We start from the raw sequence: 24630 nt of genomic DNA on the forward strand, positions 1-24630 counted from the left end.
ATATTTGCTTCCAAACTTGCATATTCTAGTTCACATTTACTGTTTTCCCAGTATGCCACCAGGTTTTATTCTGTAAGTAGGAGTGTTTTGTTTTTGTTTTTGTTTTTCTTGTTTTTGTTTTGTTGCTTGATGTTGTTGTTGGGTTTTATTTAAACCGTTCAGTTGGTAGCTTTAATCAAGGCAACATGATGCTTTATGTGCATGTCATCTGGTTCTGCTTCTCAGTTTCCCGTGCCACTCTGCAAGTACTCATAACCCTAAGATGATTGGTTATACTTGCTTTGATTTTGTTTTGTGGTTTAAGCCAAGGACTTGGTCCCTTATATATATATATATATATATATATTATTATTTTTTTATAAGAATATATTTTTTCCTCTTGTTACTGATTGCTATTGAAATGCTGACAGTTATGTGATTGGCTCCCTCTGGAGCAGATACCAGAGATGCATCATGGATCACTGGTCAGAGAGTGAAGGAACAGCAGCAAATTCATTCTTTCCCCCTCCCCATCCACTTGGTACATCAGTACTGCTTTGCAATTCATCTTGGATGGCGTGAGCAGAGAATAGAGAGGGAAACCCAGATTTGTTTCCAGGCTTACATCTTCTAGTTCATGTTTTGTCATGCTTGCATTACATTGCCAGGTGTAACTCTGGCAGCTGTAAGAACAGTCATTTTCCTTCACTGAAACTGCCTATAAAAGCCTCTGTTTCAGTAATGATTTGTTATACATTACAAACACCTGCAGCACATGGGAATTAATATCACTAAAGTATAGGGATCAAAGATATTCCACCTTTTTTTCTCTAATTAAATGATCATTTACTTCTGACAGACCTCGATGTTTTTGACAAATAGTATTTGAATCTGATTGAAGGTATGGTTACGCCTTTCTAAAAACACTGCAGTAAAAGAATGATATTACTACCATGTTCCTCCTGTTGTAAGGAACATCGATTGACTGTTTAGTATTACTGCTAATTAGAAATATTAAAATATATTCAATAACTAATTAAGATGCTATTTCCCATCCCAGTATGAGCACTGGCTGCTGCCTGTTGAATAATCAGCACCAAAATATTTTTTATTGTGTCTGATAAGTCACAGTACTACATATAATATATCAGTAAGACAACACACTTAAGCTTTTATTGCATGCTTGAAAAGCAAAGTGGGACCTCTGTATGCATTTGCACAGGACAGAGAGAATTTCATGCATATGCAACCACTGAATCTTACTGAGGAATAAACCACAAATTTACATTGTACCATTTAGGTGGCCTGTGCTGCCTTTCTGTTTTCTCTTCCTGTCCCCTCTGTTATGGATGCATTGGTTTAGTTTGCTTTCTTTAGAATTTTTGTTGATAGCAAAATGAATGTGCAAATTCCCTATCAGTTGTATATATTAATATAATTCCCTCTCAAATACAGCTCATTGAAATTAGCACTGGTAAAAGGTGAGATACATATTCATATGGTTATTTACATAAATCCCATTCAACTTTATGCACCCTAAGTTTAATGCAAAGTATCTACAACCGCAGGTAATTTTAGCACAAGCAAAACAGCACATAAATGACATCTGACTTGTATGTCTTTAAATAAAGAGATTATTAGAAAATTACATTTTTGACATTGTAATTTTTATGAATAAAGATATACTTTAGTATCCTACATATTTTGACTTTACCACTTAATGCAACCAACTTTTGAGTTTCCAAGGTATTTATTGGTCAAAATTTATCACCTTACAATCCATTAATATGGCAAACCTTAGCAATTGGATTTTTTATTACAGTGCTAAAGCTAGCAGGCCAGCTCTGTTCTGCCTTACAACTGAATTCAAATACATTTTCAAAAAGATTAGTACATGTTTGTTAATTCACTTGTTTCCTTTGAAAAAAATTGTGTCTGGAAGTCTGAAAGTTGAAAAGAGTGATGCATTTCTCCAATGAAACACACGATGGGATCTTTGCAAATTATACACATTATGCAAGACAATTTATGATACAGTAGAAGACTGTGTGTTAATTTGTGAATAAACTAAACTTTTCAATAAGAACAACAGTACATCCTAGACCACAAAGTAAGTTTTGTAAAAATAAATATATACTGGAAATCAATCAATGGAGCAGAAATTTTTATCATTTTACTATAAGAAAAGTCATTTGGTCATTTAATAGGTTTAGGGAATTTAGGCATCATCTATTCCTTGTTCTGAAAGACATTTGCTACTAAAAATACATATTAAAATCTAGTATGTGCAGGTGCAGATTCTACTTAGCAATGCAGCTCTGTTAGTATAAGTGATGTTTTTCTAAGTAAACAGAGGAGATGCAAGGTCATGAAACAGACAATGGCACATATCTCTCAGAAAATTAGTCTTTACTGTACAGGTCTGCAATTTTTATATTTTCCTTAGCATATTGCAGCAACACATTGTTGCAACATCTGACTTATAGCAGTTTATATTTTTCACAATTTTCCAGTTAATGAAAGTAATGTTTAAATACTCTGAAGTTAGATTATTAACTTCTACAAAGTAGAAACAGATGTGTGTCTTAGTATGCCATTAAATTTATGATTTACATAGTATTCCTGAATACAGCTGAGCAGAGGCCAATGATTCTAATTTGCTCTAGATTTACAATAACCTGATCTGGTTTTTGTAAGTACTGAAACACTTTAAACAAAATTAGAAAGTCGTTGTGCTTTGTGTGATTAAAGATGCAATTCTCTTTGGGGTAATGAGAGGAGTTAGAACATGTTTCTTTCTTTATGGATGTTTCTATTATAAACACGAGTACCATATATTATGTATTTTTGTTACTATTTCCTTGTTTTTAATTATAAAGTAAACTGATTGAGTTGTGCTGGATTTACACTGAAACTATGCCAAAATCTAGCTAAAGAATGCATGCAGATGTTCATAAAAATCCTTAAAATTCTTCAACAGGTCTTAAGGTCCTGTTAGACAAATACTAGTTCCATATAGTTTGCAGGGACCAAAACATCTCTTTGATTTAAAACTACACAATTTAAAGATTTATTTAAAAACCTAATGCATTTCTCAGCTTATTAAACTATGTTAATATACAAAATTTTACAGGACAAAGGCTCAGTGGATTCATTGCAATTTAGATCTGGAGATACAGATTTTCTGTATTTAATGGCAGAAATGACAACTGGAATGAGTGTTATAGCCTAAAATATAACGTATCTATGAGAAATCAAGTTGTGGTGTTGCTTCACTAAATACAGAATTTTATTAAAAAGAGGTAAAATAAGATTATATATGTAAGATATAAGCAAATGGCATGCAAGAGGAATACCCTGTATATGTAATGTATTTAAGGCCTGATGTAAAAATTCTGAAAATCAGTAGAAGTTAGGCCTGTAAAGATGCATGGTTTCAGGATTAACTGGAAATGAGGCTTTTCCAAATTCTAATCCAGGACTCCTCAAAAGATTTCTTCTGAGGCCAAACTATACATCATTTAGCATTGCAATTCACTTTTCACATGGAAAGGTGATGTAGCAATAAAATGCAAGCATCTTTTCCATAAGGGCATTTTTTATAATTATTTTTAGGCTACCTCAACTATTTCTTGCATATTGCACCCAAAAAAAATCAAATAGATTTTATGAACACACAAGTGCTGAACCAGGCCTTTGATTTACATAATACCCAGAATATAATTTTATTTTACAAATTATATTATTCATTTACTATTTTACATAATGCATTGAAAATAATATATGCTCGATATTATATATTCATATGTAATCATACTACAATATATGTATTTATATTTATCTTTACCTCTGATGAAATGTTTAATATTATTAATCCTTTCATTTTAATTATATATAATTAACTATCATTAAAACAGGAGCATTACCTTTTAATAAAAATTTAATCATATATTTACTGAAGCACAGGATCAAAATGCTACACATGGATGAGATGTCTTAAAAGTGATTGAATGCATTCAATTTATTTGGTCACTCACTCTTCTAGTGCACTTAGAGATTGCCATTTGTGCTTCACTCAAGAGATCTTCAAGAGTAAATTCCCTACTGCCTTCTTTGATTTGGGATTATAGCCTTAGCCAGTCATGTAGACTAAGCCACAAGCATAACTCTCAGTCTCTATATTGCTCCAAATTCTGCTTTCACTTTTACTAGTGCAGCCCTTGATATGTACAGCATATGGTCCGTTAGATGTATTTTTGCACTGGGTTGTGGGCTGGCATGAAGCAGCACTGGCAGAATATTTGACCCGGGCAGGCTGATGCGAACATACTTCATTTTAAGAGAGGAGGAGGACTGCTGTGCTGGGGGACCTGACATAGCAATATGAAGGTTTGAAAAAATGGTATGAGAAAAATTTTCTGTCATATACTGAGGCTGATATGTATAAAACTGGACTAGTTCTGCAGTTTCATCTGAACTTTCTGAGAAATATTTCTATTAAACACAAAATTACCCATACAACAGGCATTAGGCTAACAACAAGAGATTGGCAAACAATAACTCATTTAAGTAAAGTTTATCTTACGCCTAGGGAAGAATTAACGTTACTCAATTGTTTGTTTCCTTCTTGAGAAAATGAATATGTATATGGAATAATTTTTTTTGGTGGGAATGAATGATATCATGAATGGAGTTCAGAACCTCATACTTCTTTTTCACCTGTAACATAGAAAAAGCTGAGGCCCCATTTCTGCAAACATACAGGCTTTGGTGAGCAAACTTTTGCTGAACTGAGACCATATTTTCAGTCCTACAAGTACCTGTTAAATCTCATCAACAATAGTAACTTAGAAGTTGCAGCTGTAAGGAAATGTGTCATCCCATGTCTTGTATTAAAATTGAGGGCAGGTTTTGGAGAAGGAGTTTTTAATTGTAAATTCATACTAAATCACCACTTCCCAGAGTGTGGAGTTTTGTTTGCAGCAAGCTGTCGCTCCTCGAGCCTGGTGTGATTAAGTTGGAGAGGGAGGGTAAAAACTGCAGATGAGAATTCCACATGTCTGAGGCAGAGTGCCTGAAAGGAAAGCTCAAATTTTAATGACAGAGCATGGGATGATTAATACAGGAATATACTGTATTGACAAAAAGGGAAAACACCTGGTCAACAAAGGTTTTGTAGTTTTTTTTCTTTTTCATATTAGTTATTTCAAAGTCATATTAAGCTGTCGGAAGATGTTGGTTCATTATGAACACTCTGTTTCTTAAAGATGCTGGGTGAGTCTGTATGCAGTTAGCATAATTTATTTTCCAATTGAGTCTGAGATGCTCAGACCAACCTCTATTGAAGTTGACTTTTTTTTTTTTCAAAGAGAATTAAATCAAGTTTTATTTTTCTTCTAAAAGGGATTTAGTTATATTTCTTAATTGTCAATTTTTTTCAAACAATTACTGCATGACAACATTTTTTAATAAGTGAAAATCCAATACATTTTGTGATTTCTTGTATTAAGGCCCACTCTAAAGACATTTGTCTGGTGCAATTATTCAGCAACTCAGAATCAATGGGAAGCTCAAAACTGTATTTATATTATTTTTGAACCTTTCTAATGTGATTTTAAATTACCTTATCCCGATACCCTTTAAGTCTCATGGGGGACTGTATTTTAAATGTTACCATGGCAGGAGGGCTTTATATATTAGAGTTATATTAACTAAAAATACAGTAGACTCTTTTCTATTCTTTTTGTATTTTCCACAGCTACTCTATATTAATATTGACATGGGTAAGGCAATTCAAAAACTTCAGAGGGATAACGAAGCCATTTTGCAATGGCTGTTTTGTTGAGCAATGAAGCTGAATAGAGAAGGGCAGATTTTGGCTCCTCAATTCCTGCCATTCTGATGACTTTATTGCATAAGACTCAGGTCAGAAAGTTTAAGACTCTAAAATCTATAGACCGCATGTTTTCAGAAAATACTACAACAGAGATTCCAGTAAAAATTTGTAAAAGAACTTTCCATCTTCTGATGAGACATTTTTACTTATGCATAAATGGTTGTTGTTGAAGAGCTTCTGTCTTCATTATTTAATTCCTTTGTGGAGCTTACAGTTAACATGATCCCATTGAGTTCTTTATTTAATATGTTTCACAGCATAGGACACCTGCCGATTTCTTTAATAACGAGTTGTCCTCAGTTGGCTTATATGTGAAAACTGTGCAGCAGAGGCAAGTAAAGAATAACCTTAGACATTAAGACTGATTCCATTAAAAATAAAATAAAACTATGTCCAGGCTCCACACCCGAAGTCCCTAAAATAAATTTGCAAGGGCTTTTCACAGCATGGAATCCAGGCGGATTTTTTTTTAATTGAATTCTGTATCGTGTAAGTGCAGCTCAGTGGAATTCAATTTCCATGTAGGCTCCCAGGAAAGAAATACATGCTAAGTGTTTTTATTGCTAATGTTTTGGATTTAGTTTCTTAAGTATTATTTAGATTTGACTGTGGACAGAGTTGCTGGTGTTTACCATAACACAGTGCTCTGTGCCTTTCTTTTGGAGAAGGGACTCTTTAAAAAAGGATTGGCCAAAGCATGGAAATTTAACCATTAATAAATTCTGGGGCTTACTTCTTTGTGCAAACCCTATGTATTTGATGGAAAATCTCCATATTCCCAATTCAACCTATATTTTTTATCCCACTTTAATGTATTTTCTCTACTTTGTTGGCAGCCTCTTTCACACCCTGTTAGGACAAATATGAGGGAAATATTGTTACGGATGAGCAAATCCCTACAGTCTCTGTCCTGTAGTTCTTAAGGGAAGAAACCCCACTAAGATCAATGAGTATTTCTGCTCTGACTGTATGGTAAATCAGAAACAGAAATCAGACTTTGACCAGTTTATCTTGATTGGCTTTATTGTGCACTCAAACATTACCATGATCTCCTGTACTTCTGCTGAAACACAGTATTTTACTTCAATCCATAAAACTCAGATGATGAATAAAAATTATCTCACAGATGAAAACTACACTCAGCCACAGTTACTGAACACTCAAACTGTTTTTCTTAGCTAACAGAATCTGAAACACATTTTTCCTTACAACTTTGATATCTGTTTCATTTTATTTTATACTTTTTAAGGTTAATCCTTTATATCAGACAAAGAAATACTCTGCACCACAGGTTCAGCCTTGTTAATTATTTCATGTTGCAATCACTAAATTAAGCAGCCATTGGTGTTATGTGAAGGGTGCTCACCCAGTGAATAAACATGTGCTCCCCTCTCATATTCTGTCACAAAATACAGACCTAATCCAAATTATGCCCGAAATCTCTATTAGAAAACACACCGTGTGCTCTTCATACCTAAATCTACTTCCCTTTTCTCTAAGAGGATATGTCGCTATTTATTATATTGTCAACTACATACAGGCCAGTATATGTAGTGACTATACATATCACTCTATCACATATTGCATATTACTTTTTAGCTATTGCCTATTTATATTATGTTGTTTCAGAATCTTTGAGTGTTTGGCTAGGCCAAAGCTCCAGCAGACCACTGCAGTTCACTGCACGGTTCAAGCACAGGTCTCCTGGGACTTTGCACCCTTTCTCTGTCTGGAACTATGATTCATCAAGAAGATGGTGGGTATGCACCATCTTTAGGGGTTGGAAATAACAGAGGCATAAATGTTTGTGAGTACATACAGATCAACTGGCCAAGGGTTCAGATCTGATTCCACGCTAAGAGCAGACATGCAGGCAACGTGGAGCTGCTCAAGCTGAAGGCCAGGGAGAACTCTGGGCTACAGCTTCCTACAGCCACCCTCATCAGGATGGGCTTTTGGAGAAAGACTCCAAAGACTCTTTGTCTTTGCTTCCTTTTATTGTAATTCTGTACAGAGCAGCCAAGCTACTCACAGGACAAATAAAATGAAATATGTTTGTTCACTTCATCTCATGTCTCTTCTCCATACAATTATTTTGTAACACATAAGGAAACATGTTTATGTTCTGTCTAATTCAGTCTAAATAAAATGTTAAAAGGTGACAATCTCTTCAAACATTACAGATCATTACTTACAAAACTATACTTAAAATTCGTGAAAACAAATGCTTTGACCTTGTGAGCTATGGAAATATTAAATAAATAAATAAATAAATAAAAATCTGCTATGCTTTTTTGGCTAATAGTTGTGATTTGCATAGTTGAACATTGAATGCCATCATAAATAGCTACAGATCCAGCTTGGCATAATGCCCAGCAATGTTAGGGTGCCAGACAAAAAATTGGGTCAACCACTTACCAAGTAAGTCATTCTGTCTCAACAAGGTGATGTCTAACAAAGAAGCTACAAGGCTGAAGACAGATAACATATTCAGCTGCTGTTCAGAAAGACAAGAACTTTTCGTTTATCAGGATAATCTACTACTCGTAATCAGTACATCGAGTGAACTCCCTCTTGTAAAAAAGAGAAAAGCCCATCAATTGTTTTTGCTAATTAAGATGAATATTATTCCTGTGAAATGAACCAAAAAGTTCTGTGTAACCAGAATCCCAAAAGAGATCTATAATCTAAAAGAATAATTGCACAGAGTTTTAATTGAGAGGAAAGTGAGAACTACTTTTTGTCTCCTGTTTTTAGCTGCAGAGGCCCTCTACATATGTTAATAGTTCTTTTATGTTCTCAGTTTATCTAAGACATGATTTTTCACATATCAAAAACAGTTATAGAATTCAAAATTCATGACAAAATGGCTACATATTTAATTAAACACTACCGTTAAATATTATGTATTTAGGAATAACTTGAGATAACATATAATTTTTTAATATACACAGAGAAAAGTCCATTTTTAGATTAAAATCTACATGTTGTGACTGTTCAAAGTAATGTGCATTTAATCTTTATTCATTTAACACAGATAGAGTTAAACACAGATAGAAATTAGAAGTTGTGTTTTTTTTTTTCTTAAACTTGTATTAATTATATTGAACAATTTATTTTCTTCTGAGACATTTATCTTATTTTCAGGATTAAAAAAGCCTTGCAGTAATATGAGGGAGCTCAGTTTCCCATTCCTTAAACAACAGACACACAACTTTAAAATATATTTATATTTGAATTACATTTACATAATGGAAATCCATAATCAGCAGTGTAACGTTGATTCCAAACAAGTCAGGGAAAACTCATTGGGGTGTATATGGTTATACACATAAAAAGGAATTGTCCCCAAAATAATCTATTACGGTCTTTGTTGTAGTAACCCTTAAGGCCCAAGCCTTTGTCCTATTGCCTTCGCTTATAATGTAGATAACACACTTGGCCTCAAAATAAAAATAATTACAATTTCACTTAGCATGCAAATTTCGAGTTATAAATTACCTCAAATCAGGATACTGGCTGAATACATTTGTTTTCATGAAAAATGAAATGTTGTGCCTCTTTTCTGCCCTTCCCCCAAGCCTTCTTCACAAAATCAGCCTCAGGCTAAAATGGTTTAAAGTAGACTAAAGCTGCTGGTAAACACTTACCTTCGACAATATTATTGCCTAATGAACATTGCAGAAAAGGGTGTATGCAGCGCAAGCATCTGTCTGTGGCTGCAACCTACATATGATCCTTGTGCCAAGTACCTACTGCTAATTGGCAAACATACACAAAAGAAACAGACCCTTTGATAGTTTAATCCCAAACCTACTTAACTGTCACACAGATAATCTTTTTGATTTAAAATGACTCAAGTTCTTCTCAAATATTTTTATGTTTGTGGATGAAGGAGGTTAAATGCAGTTCTTATGTCTGTTTGCAACTGTTTTGTGTGTGTGTTTTCCTTAGTTCAATGTGACTTATTTCTTTTTAATCACAGATATGCTCCAAAAGGATCCTCAGGCCTGATCCTTGTGAAATACAGTTAGCAGACAGGTAAAAATACATCACAGACTTTGCCAAAGCAGACCTCATTGTTACTATCAGGGGGATAGATCTATAGGTTAAAAACAAGTGTTTCAAAACAGCTTCACCTGCAGGTTTTACTTTCCTATAAAAAAGTTTCAAAGAACAACTAACCTGCCTTGTTCATTGGAAATCGTGTTATCGTTCTTAAAGTTCATCATAAAACTTGTGTCTTGCTATTGGTTTTCTTGAAGTCTGGCAACTTTGATACTCTTTACATCAAAGACAAAAAAATCAGTCCCACGTATTTTAAGTCTATCATTGTTTCATGCTCTTATGCATTAAGGTTTTTGAATAATCTGTTGTGTTTTTTTTTAAAGGGTCTTGAGTTTCTTTTGGGATTAGGTGGAAGATCTTTCAAATGTAACAGTAAGAAGCAGGCACATTTCAAGTCAGAATTTGTGCTCCGATGGGATATTTTTGAGTAATATTTCTTTCCATTTTAACAGTAGTTTCACTTCATGATGGTTTTATGTAGATTTCAAACTACATTTTTATGTAGTGGGAAAGGTTTTTATTTTTATTTTTTTATAAGTGAATGCCCAAGACCTGCTGAAAAACCTTTCTCCTTAGCAATGTACTCATAGGATTCTGTATAGTTTGCTCAGACATGTTATTTTAGGATGACCTTTACATGTACAGTATGATGATTTTTTCTTTTTATTTGATTGCAAAGATGTTATGATCAAGGGGTAAAATAAATATTGCCTTTTCAGCCATCAAAAAAAAGAGTGACAAATGAAACAATTTTTTTTTTTTTAAGCAACCTTTAAGCATGCAGAAGAATTGATGTCTCTGAAAAATATGTATTTTTAATTCACAGATACAGCAAGGCCCCAGTGAAACATAAATAAAGATCAGTCTTATACAATTCAAATAGTAACACATATTATGGAACTCACTGAAGTTGAGTTTTGAGTCTCACAAAGAGAGAGATTTATATTCTCCACTGATGGAATGAAAATGTATTTAGGTGTATGGGAATCCATACATTATAAGAGATTATACAGAAAAAATAAAAGTTGAGCATTCTGAGGTCAGTAGCATTTTTAAGACAGATGCTAAATCCTGACTTATTTTCTTTTGAAGAATTAGTATAATGTTCTGCCAATCTTTTCTAGGTAGTTTACAGGATTTGAATATTCAAATATTTTCAGTTGTACAAGCCATATCATTATGAAATTGTACAGTACAGTTATTTCTTAAGCAATTTGGCAATCTTAAAATAATTTACCTTATATTCTTTTTATCAGAAACAGAAATAGCTTTCTGCTTACCATTCTAGAAAAGATGGAATTAATCATTCTGCCATAAAGACCCTAGAAAGCAAAGAAAATGTTGTTAGTTATTATACTCTCATCTGCAGGGATTCTAGCTGCCAAACAATGCATCACTATCAAAAAAAAATAATATATATATATATATGTTCAAATCATAGATCAATAGTTTAATGCAGTTTTGAATATATATTACATGTACTTAGCAGGTACTGGATTAGAAAAAAAGTACTGGCTATTATGCATATCTGTATTTAGAACTGCATGCCAGCTGGAATTTATCTCTACAATGTTCATAAAATATAGACATAGGATCTTGGCATCCAACTAGTGATAGTACTTTAGAAAATAAAACTTCAGGCTGGCTGTCACTCTTCTATGGAGTGGGAGAGAACAGGGTAAAGCATGTGCATAAATGGTTATATATGTATGTATACAGAGATAATTGTCAACAATATGTTAAACATTTTCTTAACTAATTTTTAAATATTTTATGATTATTGAACTAATTAATCAATCTTTACATTTTGCTTTAGGAAAATATAAGTTCTGGGCTGTAAGTTTGTAATGATTAGGCTGGAGCACGAAGTCCATCACACACCTCTTCAGCATGCTTTAATTGTGGCTTGGAAATGAAAGAAAGGATACCAGTTAACTCTCTTTTCTTCCTTCCACTCTATTGTCCCTTTCAGTCTGTCTTACACCTGACATAGTAGCTATTCTGCTTTCTTTAGAAATAAATGAATCACTGCCACCAGCTCCTTAAACTAAAGGCTGAGCAGAGAGTGATCACTTTCCCTCAGTAGCTAAGCGGAGGGGATTTTGACTTTTCTATAACATCTTATGCTATATGTGCCAATTGTACAGTCCAAGAATAAAAAGTTTTCAGGACAATAGGGTAAATTTTGCAGTCATTTCTCACACATCATCTCTCAACATTACTCTCCCTGAAATAGCCAGGGCTAGGTACAGAATCTGCCTTGTGCAGGCTTTTCAGAGGAAAAATAAGGAGTTTTTTTATCAAAGGAGGGAAAACATTTAAAACTGACTCATAATTCTTAACTATTTTTATTCTTTGAGAAAATTAATTCCTAAAGTAAACATGCAAGGGAGAGAATTAAGGAATTCAATTTAAAATTATGTTTAGAAAATGTTACTGTAACCAACAGATAGAGTCACAAACCACTTTGAAAAAAATATGTTGTCATCTAGGTAGGGCTATTAGCCAAAATAATGTAAGACAAAAACTGAGCTAAATGACAGATTAATTCTAGGCTCTCAGCATGACCACATACAGTGCTGGATGAAATGTCACTATTTACTGGTAAGGGAGTGTCCAGCTAGAGAAGAATTCCCCGGGACAGGAGTTACTTCCGTTCAAGGAGTTTACCTTGGGCAAAAAGGGAGTTTCCATAGTGCTCAGCACTGCAGAAATTCAGGCCCAATCTAGGTTGCAGCACAGCACAAGAAACAGGGAGCCTGGATAAAGCTAATGTAAATTAGAAGAGTCCCCCCAGGCTGCTCTAATTTACGCGAAGATTCATTGGCCTGTATCCAGCCTTGAATCCCAGCATCCATGGAGAAGCCTTAAAGCCACTTTTGCTCCGCTCTTTGCAGGCTACAGCTTCTTTACTGTGCTTTGTGTGAGACTTAGCACAAAATACCTCCCTTACTTCATTTATGAAACTCAGGAAAATAGAATCTCCCTCTGCCAAAGGAAGAGTACTGCACATAAGTTTAAAATGAGCCCTTTGATGATGCCTCTCAGTGGAGCCAAGTTCCCACAGAGCACTGGGTCTGCGGCCGTCCCAGCCATCCCTGCTCCTGAGCCCTCCCTGCTCTCAGGTGCCCTGTTTGGGTGAGGTAATCATTAATCCACTGCCTGTTCAGGGCTGCTACATAAAAAATCCATTCATCTCAGCAAAGTAATACTTGCCTTTCCCCTGCACAGCTTGCAAGCCACCGAGCCATAATTATTTTTGTCAAAGCTATTTGTAAACCAATAAAATGTCACCATTTCATAAATGAACAAAAGTTCCCCCTGACTTCAAAAGAAATTATATTCATGGAAGGCTGGATTTTGCCTCTAGATCTATTCTTTAATTATTAAGATTCCACAATATGAGTTACAGCTTTGTAAGACACAAACTGAAAACTGTGGTCCTATCCCCCACGTATCAGCCAAGTATGGAAGCCTCCAGACTAATGTGTAAGTTGTTTGGTGCTTTCACACAAATATTCCCCTGCAGTCTTTGAAGCAATGTTTTTGTCTAAAGTTAAGCATACGCTGTAATGTTCTGCTAAATCATGGCTTAAATCCTTACATGGATTCAGAGGAGCAAAGCAGCTGAAAGTAAAATAAGTTCAGTATGACAGCTAATGTATGAGTTCTTTTTAGACATAAATCATTTTTAATAACAGGTTATTTGCTTGTGTAGAAGAGAATTATTATTTTAGAAGAAGTGAGTCAAGGCTTCTCCTAGCTTGCTTTCACTGCCTCAAATAAATAACCTGAGTGGATGTGAGTATGACCACCCAATTCTCAAATCTCGTTTGAGAAATGCTAACAAGTTTTTGATTTGCTTTTTCCAAACCCAATTTGTCTATTAATGTTGCAACTACTTTCAGTGTCTTTGGCAGTGGCATTAGAAATGTCAAGAAAAGAACTTAGTTCTGTAGTTCCTGCTTGTTCACTACAGTTTTGGGATCAATAAACAAAATTGCATATTTTTAATCGCTAGCTCCTGAAGAGGGCAGCACGTTCTAGATATTATTGAACTGTAAGCTTTGACATGACAGCCCTGGCTTTACTGTACTACACGCAGAAGAGGGGGGAATAAAAACATTCTGGATATTTTGTGTAGCCAGTTCCCATGATACAAGAAGTCAGGAAAAGTTCTAGGCTGTTACAGACCAAGGTCAAAACTGTATTTGATTATTAAAGAGAACATTCAAATTAGCTACCTGAAGCAATGTATTTAAAAAGAGATCAACAAAATACCAGCAAGGAGTACTTCCATGAGGAATATGTTTTATCTTTAACACTGTAGATAACTTTTCCTATTGGCAGTGCATTGACTATCAAAACTACTAAAGGGGTTAGATTTAATTATCTCACTTCTTTGCACATTTCATCTCAATTGCTATGGCAACATTCAGTTGCCTCAGCAGCAATGTACACTTTAATCAGATATTTCTTCACTCATTTCTCTGTGCACCACAGCAGTGTAGTCAAATTTACAGTCAAACTCTGATGCATCAGATAACACCTCTTAGGAATTAATGGTTAGGTTTCTCCTGCCCCTCACCCATACCCACAAATATTTCTAGAGAGTTTTGCACCCTGATGACAAAGGCTTTTGGAAATGAGAAGTGTGTACACTTTAATTTTTTTGTACTACACTGATCCTATGTTGTTTTTCTGCCACCGTTCCCCTTTTGACATGGCTTCTACTTATTCAGTAACTTCCCATCAAGCTACGGGCAGGTCTTCTGGTCCCTGCAGGATCTCTGTCGGCTGAGAACAGGAAACACAATAATTGGGCAGACAATATGGTTCCTCCCATATTCCACCCTGCCCTGAAAAGCTTTCTGTTTGATTACTAAGCCCTGATTAAATGCATCATCAGAGTACATCATAGTTCTGTAAACTTCTTGGCCCAGAAATCAGGAACATAGGCTAAAATAAAAGTAATTAGGAGTGATGAACAGATACTGGGGACTACATATCGAAATGCAGTCACTAAGAAGAATCGGGAAGCTAAAAGTACATGGGGGTTACTGAATTCCGCTTATGGGAAATCTTGATATTTCTGACACAGAATATCATCTGGTTTGAAAACATGTCACCACCAAGGTAAAGTGGGAACAGAGATAAGTTCCTAATGGTGCCTAGCTTCTATGATGAAAAACACATTAGAAATGCATTAGATGGATTGAATTAGATTGGATTGCAGTCAGACCTACAGGAAAGAATGATAGACATAAAGCATTAAAACATAATTCTGCATATTTTGAAGATTGTCTTTAAAAAGTCAATTGGTTGATTTTGCTTTTTTACATTAGAATAAATATGCTACACTGCTTTTTGTTTCTACTTGCATTTTTCATAGCTTTTTGTCTGCTCACAAGTAATAAACTCTCACAGCTCATTTTCAAGTAAGGTCTTGGATTACTGCTAGGTAGATACAGTATTGACTTGGGCTGCTGCTGTCCCAGAGAGGTATAATGGAGTCTGTCAGAATCAGAGCCACTGTACATCTTGTCATCATTACAAAATCTGACCAGTCTCCCTGACCATGCAATATAAAGTCACTCTACAGTGTATCTCCTGGTGAGCCATGGGAGCTTTTCTAGAGGTTTCATAGCTCAAGATAATAAAAGAACATATAGCAAAAAAATGTACCCGGTATAATTTTTATACACGACAAGGGATTTGACCATATATAACATGAAAGCCCATATTATATGGGAAGTCTTTTAAGGATCTGGGGAGACTTGTCCAACAGGGTTGCTGAAGCCTAACATTTGCGGTCCCGTGTCATAGAATCATGGAATCACAGAATGGTTTGGGTTGGAAGGTGCCTTAAATATCTTCTAATTCCAACCCCTCTGCCATGGCAGGGACACCTCCCACCAGGCCAGGCTGCCCAAAGCCCCATCCAGCCTGGCCTTGAACACCTCCAGGAATGGGGCATCCACAGCTTCTCTGGGCAACCTGTTCCAGAGCCTCCCCATCCTCTGAATGAAGAATTTCTTCCTTGTATCTAACCTAAACACTTTTTTTTTTTTTTTTTTTTTTTTTTTTTTTTTTTTTTTTTTTGGTTAAAGCCCTTACTCCTTATCTTATCACTACATTCCCTGATAAAGTCCTTCCCAGCTTTCCTGTATGTTCCCTTTAGGTACTGGTAGGCCGCTATAAGGCATCCCCTGCGCCTTCTCTTCTGAAAGCTGAACTAACCCAACTCCATCAGCCTGTCTTTGTGGGAGAGGTGCTCCAGCTTCAGATCATCTTTGTGGCCCTTCTCTGGGATATGACAGCACTTTTTCCTAATCCATCAGCGAAGCTGCTATATTTTTACTGTTCTGAATGAGAAACTACAAATTACGGAATCTTCAATGCTTTTTCACATCAGTACATTTGAAGATGTACACACAACCCCTTTGAAATCAATGGGTCTGATCATATAAATAAAAACTATTTATTTTTGCACAACTGTTCCCAGGAGTTTAAAATAGGTATTTCCTTGCAGAATTGTATATATAATATAAGCTTTACATACAACTACATAAGTTTTAATAATGTTCCCAAATTATATTTGTGCTATAGAGAATGCAAAGATCATTTAAAGTTCAGAGTTTGCAATTCTGTACTAAAAATGAAATAAAAATAATAATAATAAAAAGCATACCTAAAAAAAATCCAATATCCATGCATAACTAAAGATCACAAAATATTTGTAGTAACTTGTTCCACTTAGAGAATTCATTTAAAAGTTGATTCATGTAACATGGGAAGAGCTACACTGATTTCCACCAGCTGGGAATATGGTGCATAGTCTTTATAATAATAATTTTATGGTGCTGTAATTATCTATGCCATATACAACTGGGAATGTATGCCAAACAATATATTCCTTGTTTGAGAAGTTTATAAACTGGGGAATTTTGTAAAAGATATTGTAAAACCCCCACGGAACAGTGCCTGGTCATTAGGAGATGCTTTTTGGATGGTGTGTGATTTTACTGCAGTACAGAAGAGAGGAAACATTTGATATAGGTTCAAAGACACACACAACAGAAATGATCTGAAAATGTGGGAAAGGGCAGTTATTATTTGTTCCTCTCTGTACATTCCTGTTTAATTTGTTAATTTTATGCATTTACAAAATAAAACAGAGTTTAAGGCTCATATATTTGGGATTATTCATGTAAATTTCTTGTTATATATTCCAGTTCTGCATCATATTTTCCTGATTTATTTTTTTAGTTTTGTCTAAAATTCTATGAAAGATCTATCCAAAATAGAATATATAAGCTATATATGCAAAAAAGCTGACTTGTTAACTCTAAACTTTATGAAGCACGTTACCTGGTTATGTTTATTTGTAATAACCAGAAGTAAAACATTTTCAAAACATTTTGTTTGGGGTGTGCTTTCTGTAGGGCATAATAGAGCGTAATATAATGCAATCTCTAGGCATGCCATGCTGTCCTATATGGGGGGGGTGGGGAGTGGGGATGCAGTTCTGACCATAATTTTATCAGCAGTTTACAAATCTTTGCCACGGGTCAACTTTATTTTTAAGTAATAGTTTGTCTCCTCCTGCTCCTTCATTCCTTCTCCAAGTAGGTGTTTCCTTAGCCTCTGTTCTAACCTGGCCCCTTCCTTCATTCTGAGAATAGCAAACTACATTTTCTATAAGCTCCAGAGTCTCTCTTCAGAGATCCAGCAGAGCTCCCTTTCCCTCTGGCACCAGGAGAGCTCCTGGCATTTGCTACTGCCTGGCACCACCCTGCTTGCTGCAGGCATCTCTCCAGGAGCTGCTGGACTCTAGGTATGCATCCCAGAGCCTCTTCCTGATCCACCAAATTAGACATTTTCTTGGGAGAACATTTTCTTGGACAACTCTTTGTAGCCTAAATGTCCTGCCTTAAGCAGAGGACATGGAGCCCAGCACTAGTGGCAGCTCTATTCTTTGTATGGTTGCCAAAGAAAAGAGAAATTTGCATGACAGAGACACAGGGTGGCATGACAGGAAAATTTTAAAACTGAGTAAAATTCTCCATAGTTCTTATTTATTTATATATTTATTTTTATTCCAGTTCCAGGTGTTCAACACATTTGCTTCTCTCTCTCCCCAGGGTAGAGAGTCACTGTTCCATATATTGCTTGGAGCAACTTCTGCTCAGCTCTCCAGTCTCATAGTCTCAACTTCACAAGTTTAAAGAAACTTTGTATGAAGTCTTGTCAATACAGAGTTCATTTTCTTTAATTTAGGCAAGTAACCATCTTTTTTTTTTTTTTTTTTTTTTCTTAAGCAAGCTGAAGAGTAGAACTACTACAGGGGAGGAGGCATTGCTCAGTTTTTGTTACACACACACATATACATATATGTACATGCAGAATTTATGTATGCTTTTACTGTAGCACTAATACTCCCTGAAGGTATTGTTATGTTGTTAGACAAATTAAAACTAAACAGGAGGTAAAAGTGCACATGAACTAAAAACTGTTAAAAAAATGCCTACAGGCAAGACAAAAATGAACAGCAAGAATTTATCCAGCCCCGTGTGTCTAAGAGTTCCTTTGGGCCTACTGACTGTGTTCCCACTTCTGCTGCAGGAAATGCAGTTTCAAAAATATTCATGTAGGTGTTGTGACTTTTTAGCAAGTTGACATGCACGACTTTTTGTCAAACTTTATGATAAAAATGGAGGGAATTTCTCATTAAGCTTTGAGGCTGAGTGGAGAGGTATGATGGGAATTCATAAAAGAAGAGCCCAGAAACAGTAAGTTAAAGTTCTACCTAGGTCGGAAGCATAATGGAAGGTATATTTGCTGACAAGCACAGCTAATAGCATGAAAGACCCAGCTAGAATTAACTGGTGGGCTATGTGAGATCAACTTTGAGAACTTCACTAAAAAATTCCTGATGGAGTAGTTCTAAAATTAAATACAAAATATTAAATACAATTAAATACAATACATTTTAATTGTGAAGTCCCATAAAGAATATCTGAGATGACTGAAGTGCAGAATTTGGCTTGGCCAAAGTCCACATATTGAGATCAAAGACTCAATCATCAAAAACATTAATAGTATTAATTACTGGTTACTACAGTATGTGTTAACTAAACACTAAATTTGTATTTGGAAATCACACTTTATGCAGGTGTAAATGGATGCACTCATGAGAGGTGAAGGTGAACAAACAATAGATCATTCATCTTTGCTAATAAAAATTGTAGGTTTACTACTTCCCTTCACTCAAACCTCAACACAATGTATGTCATAATGAAGGAATTTGCTGTGTAAATTATTCTGTGTTTTACACTGAGAACGAAAAATGAGATGGCTTGATATCCCAGTCACATAATGAAATAAGGAACTGCAATTTAACCAGATAATTCAGTTATTTTCATGACAGTGTTACCCAACTGTTATCACTACCACAGTGCATCTTTTTTGACTTAGAGGCAATAAAAAATCTAAGAACATTTGGACCTGGAGATGGGGTTATGAAGGTATGGTAGGAAGGAAAATTAAGAATGTAATTTTATCTCAATTTTACAATGCTGTAATCCCAATGGTACTACTGGAAGTACTCCCAATTTGCACCAGGCCAAAAAAAAGCATCTCTTCCTCTGATTTTATGTACTTGGAAACTGTATCTTACTAACAGCTATATTTATAGTCCAACTGCTATGTAATGAAAGGAAATTCAGTGAAAATGAAAACAAAAGAAATATTAATGCATGAATCAGAATAATATAACAAATAGGGAAGTGGCTTTCTCCTGGTGAAAATGGAAATTAATCTTCTCTTCTGCTTTGAGCACTTTGGCTCTAAGCTCAAGCCTTATAATCAGTGCATCATGCATACTAAATGCAAATAGCTCAGATTCATAATTTTTTTTTTGTTATGTCAAACTAAACGATTTGTATATGTGAGACTATTTGTCCTTTCAGAATAGCGCTCTGTAAAACAAATCGAACCTTACCTTAAACAACAACCTCAGAGACATTTGCCTTTACAGTACTCTTCCATGCTCAGAAGTGCCAATGTGAAATGTACTGTTTGTTCAACAGATCTGCTCTTTGGACTAAATCCAGTTTCCAAGTTATTGGGAGAGACTTTTACTTCTGGATCAGGCCCCTTGTGTATATTCACATACATGTATGATTACTTTAGTGGAAAAAAGTGTTTTTATTCCCACTCCTGATGGAGTGAACTGAATTCACTTTTGGCATTACTTATTGTATCAACAATGAGAGTTATGCAGCCTCAGTACATTTAAATTGTTCTGTATTGAAAATGAACTTTCTCAATGAAGGGTAGCAGAAAAACTGTTTTGGTTTACCAGGGAACATCTTTAGTAATAACAGGATGCATAAGATAAAAGGAATCCAGCTTGGCCTTTTGCAGCTCATGTGACTTTTTCACGTTTTGCAGTTAAAAGCTATAAATATATATTTTTATTAGTGAACTGAGAAAATTACATAAATCATGAGACTTAAAACATGTCAAAACCTGTTCTGCCATTCTCATAAAGTCACTTTTCATGATGCAATTGCACTAAAGTAGTTCCTTTTGTGAAAGAATTCAATTGTTTAATTATTTTTGCCAATGAGTAGAATGCATTTAACAGAACTCATTGTATCCTTTTTACACATTCATATAATAAACACTCGGCTTGCACTATATCCTTATTGCTTTCTTTGGCAAAACTGACATATACTGTGGGATCATATTTTGTTTATTACAATGCATTACATTTGTGGAAAGAATATCAAAAGTAAGGTTCATGTGCATGTAAGGTTCATGGACACACATGTATTATTTCTGAGACTGGCAAAGGAGCATGGAGAACGTGGACCCCCACCCCTGACTGAAATTCCACAAAAGGCAGGCTTCTGTGGCAATTCCAGACTATGCTCAGAATAAAGTTTTGTTGCATTTATTCATGTATGCACCTTCAAGCAAAACTTCAGTGTGATCAAGTACCGCACACATAGTAATGAGCTTTGCAATTTCCTGAATAGCTTTTATGAGGAGGGCTCGTGCCTCCATCTTTCTCCTCCCTTTGCTGCTAATGTCCTGCTTTCTGCCTTCCAATCCCTCCTTCTTTAAGCCTTCACAGCAACCTGATGGACTTAGCAGGAACTAGGGTCATCGTGATGATCAATGACTTGGGCTGTTGAGCATTCAGCCATTGATCACACTGAATAGATTCATATATCTTAGGCATGCCATCACAAGCAGCTGCTTCTACTTAGCTTGCCAGCTTTCTGTCACCTCGAGGATTCAATGAGGTTCAGAGGCAGTGTGAGAAGGTTATATAATTCTGTCAAGATATCATGTCTTTGATTTTTTTTCATCTTCTAGACCTACATGTCTGCCTTTTGGGGGTCTATTGCAGACTGAGAACTTCCAATATATTACATACCATAACACAGCAGTATAAAGAGTGCCATATAAAATATATAAACGTCCTTCCTTTGAACAGAATAGCAGGAGCCTTCGCTCCTTTCTTTTATGAAAGAACATTACATAATGCTGAAGAGAAACCACAGCTGTATTCATGTGTGCATGCACATGCTTTGCTTGTAATCAGAAACACATTCCCATAAACTGTCAGGTATTAACACATCTAGGGTTCCTTCTCTCTCTTATATTTAAATATTCTGCACCCAACCTGTAAGAGTAAAAAGTAACCTTAATCACTTGGATAAAATATTCTCAGTGCAACAACTTTACCAAGAAAAATATATATATTTTAAAAGGATACTAGGAACTTGAATACCACTTTCTCATCTAGAAACTTGTCATGCAGTGTAGCTGAAAAAGATGAAAGACCTTTTTTCACTCTATTTTTCCCCTGTTTATGTAGCGCAGGTAGTTTGTGCTCTGACATACACAGAAGTACAAAGCTGCCACAATTTCAGATGTTACTGCTTCCCAGCTGTCTGCCCTGCCCCTCCACTGGAAGATTGCAATCCCAATGCCAGTCTAGGAGATTAGGGCAAAGACTCTTTCAATTAGCAGGCGATGTGATGGACGTGGTTAACATACAGGCACATGCTTCTCTCTCTTGTCTCTGTAGGTTGACAGTAAATTCCAGCAGAAATGTAAGATGGACAGCTGTAAGCATGAATATCTGAAATCATGGCAGCGACATCTGGCAGAGCTTGTCTGTCAAGGACCCATGACAGAAAGGGTGGTTGGCATTGCAGGCTCTGCAGGCAGGGGGCTGCTGGAGAAACATGCTAGAAAGATCAGACCTAAAAAACCTCGTCAAACAGCAGGCAAAAAATGAAAATAAGCACAGTGCTCCAGACCAGGACAAAGCACTGTTCTAGTGAAGTCCTGTTTCAAAGTTTTAAAATAACGCCAAGAGGATTCACAGGCCTCAGGCAGGCTGTATGCACTGTGTTCCTGTTAGAGAAAAAGATGTTTGCGGGGGAATATGAAAGTGTTCAGGATTAATTATTGTGACTATGATAGTAATGTTCCCTGGTCTTCCAAACGATAGTTCTAAACATGCACAGAGGGAAGAAAAAAAAAAAAAAAAAAGGAAAAAAAAAAAAAAAAACATTTTATAGGAATTAAAAAAAACCCTCCAACATTCAAAAAGATTTTCTTTTTTAAATTGGTCATCTTGAAAAAATCCAAATTGACAGTGTCCCTTTTAATGATACACTTCAAAGCTTTATGAAATCTCCTTGTCAAATGAGGCTACTACTTTAACACATATTCAAAGAGGTGTATGCAGCTTGAAAATGGATTAAACAGCCAGGAAAAGAGGTCATTTTCTGCTGTTCAACTGCAGTTCCAGGGCTTTAATGAATCTGGAGAATTTAACAATAAACAAGGTACATAAATTAAGTTGATTTACTGTGCAATCTGCTACTTAAAAAACAATGAAATAAAGACTTAGAGCTTCCTATTCCACCGCCTTGCCAATTTTACACTTTATCATAATAAAAATAAAAAAATAATTTAAAAAAAAAGGTGATATCAGTATCACAGGATTTCATATTAGCTTTTCACATAAACCAGGTGCAAGCTATTAGGGATAGGCTTCCTCTGTATTTTAAAAAATCAGTTAAAAAGGAAAGAAATCTTCAAAGCTGATCTATACAGGTTGGCATTTTTGGTGTCTGTCTTGGCTGTCTGGATGCATCAGCTCTATTCCTGAGAAGCTGGGATCTTGTACAGCCCATTTGAATTCACATTAGACGATATAAAATTAAGATAGAAAGTTGTGGGAGTGGTGTTTTTAACCAGAGTAATTTTAATCAAAACTAAAGCAAATGCGAACCCATCTCTCCATGTTAGGTTTGGTATAACCCATTTCAAAACAAAATCCATCACTCGGACTAAAACTAAGGTGACATTGTCACTTTAAATCACAACTCTGTATTTCATCAATTGGCATCTCATGAAGTGGTTGTGCCACTTGCAAAATATTCAAGGACATTATTAAACAACATCTACAACCTTCCTAATGTTATTTGAAAGAAAAATCAGGTTTTTCATCTCTAATTTCTTTCCCTCTTCAAATACTGTTATTAACATTCTTTTTCACACATCCTCCTTCCTCCTTTTCTTTCAATTTTAATTATTTTTTCTTTCTAAATTAATCCTTTGTTTGAACTGTTACTTTTGAGAGAGAAGAAAAGTACAAGGAACAGCTGAATGTTTGCCAGTTTGCTTTGGGTCTTTTCATGCTCTTTCTCTGAGGCCAGATCCTACAAGGTGCTGAGCATCAGGCAACTCACTAAACAGTAAGGGTGCTGAGAGTATCTTGCAAGAACCTAGCATATTGCAGGATTGTGCCTTGCATAGCAAGTTCTCCAAGTGATGACTATTTATGTTTCTCTGAATAGACTTAGCATAAATTTTAACATCTCTGATATGATTGCCCCCCTTTTTTTTTTTTTTTTTTTTTTCATGGGCAAAGAAGAGGTATTTTCCATGACCATATCACTCAGCACTTTGAGAATTAAGTGTATAGCAAGCCACCCAAAATGTCTGGCAAAGAACCAGATGTCATAGTTACAAATGCACACACAAAAAAAAATGGAATACATTAAAGGTAATTACAAGGTATGTAAGCTTTTCAGAGTAGAGAAAGCATCTAGATCGTTGTAAGTCCTGTCAGTCAAATAATAATTCATAACAAACTTACACACAATCATCACGAAAGCATGGAATCAAAGCATGCATGACCCCCAAAGTACTACACATGTTGTACTGTTCAGCTGGATTTTTTATGTTGCAAGTGCAGCATTAAGGAATATTATATATACATGTAATAATTAAAATAGAGATTTCAATTGCTTTAAAGGGTCTTTTGAATTAAAAACAGTAATGCTAACCTGAATTACCTAACACTTTTCAGTCTGTTATAAAGACAGTATACATATTTGCTATTTCTCCACTTTCCTCAGATAATCATCAATGTTTTCTTTAGCAGATGAAGTAAATACTTAGCCACTGAGCCTGCGGTTGCACCTGAGTAGCTCTTGGATCATTCAAACACAGGAAGACCATGGTTTGGAGATCAGGACTGGAATATAGGTAGTGAGTGCTTGTCCTGAGATACCTGTTGTTTTAAGGCTAAAGATGCTAGTGTTAGAAGGTCATTTGGTGGCCAAACCAAAGATGTAGGAAACTGTGTC

At 35.4% G+C, this 24630-nt stretch overlaps 1 long non-coding RNA gene across 2 annotated transcripts in view; it reads right to left on the reverse strand.

Moving 5' to 3' along the window:
* Positions 1–24630, reverse strand: part of LOC311440687 — a 231394-nt gene that overhangs the window by 2560 nt on the left and 204204 nt on the right. For both annotated transcript variants that reach the window (XR_014695542.1, XR_014695543.1), the window contains exon 3: positions 11224–11265. This is a non-coding gene — a long non-coding RNA (uncharacterized lncRNA). The remainder of the gene's footprint in view (positions 1–11223; positions 11266–24630) is intronic.

Source organism: Aythya ferina, assembly GCF_964211825.1.
Source record: "Aythya ferina genome assembly, chromosome: 8".
In the NCBI taxonomy this organism is placed as follows: domain Eukaryota; kingdom Metazoa; phylum Chordata; class Aves; order Anseriformes; family Anatidae; genus Aythya; species Aythya ferina.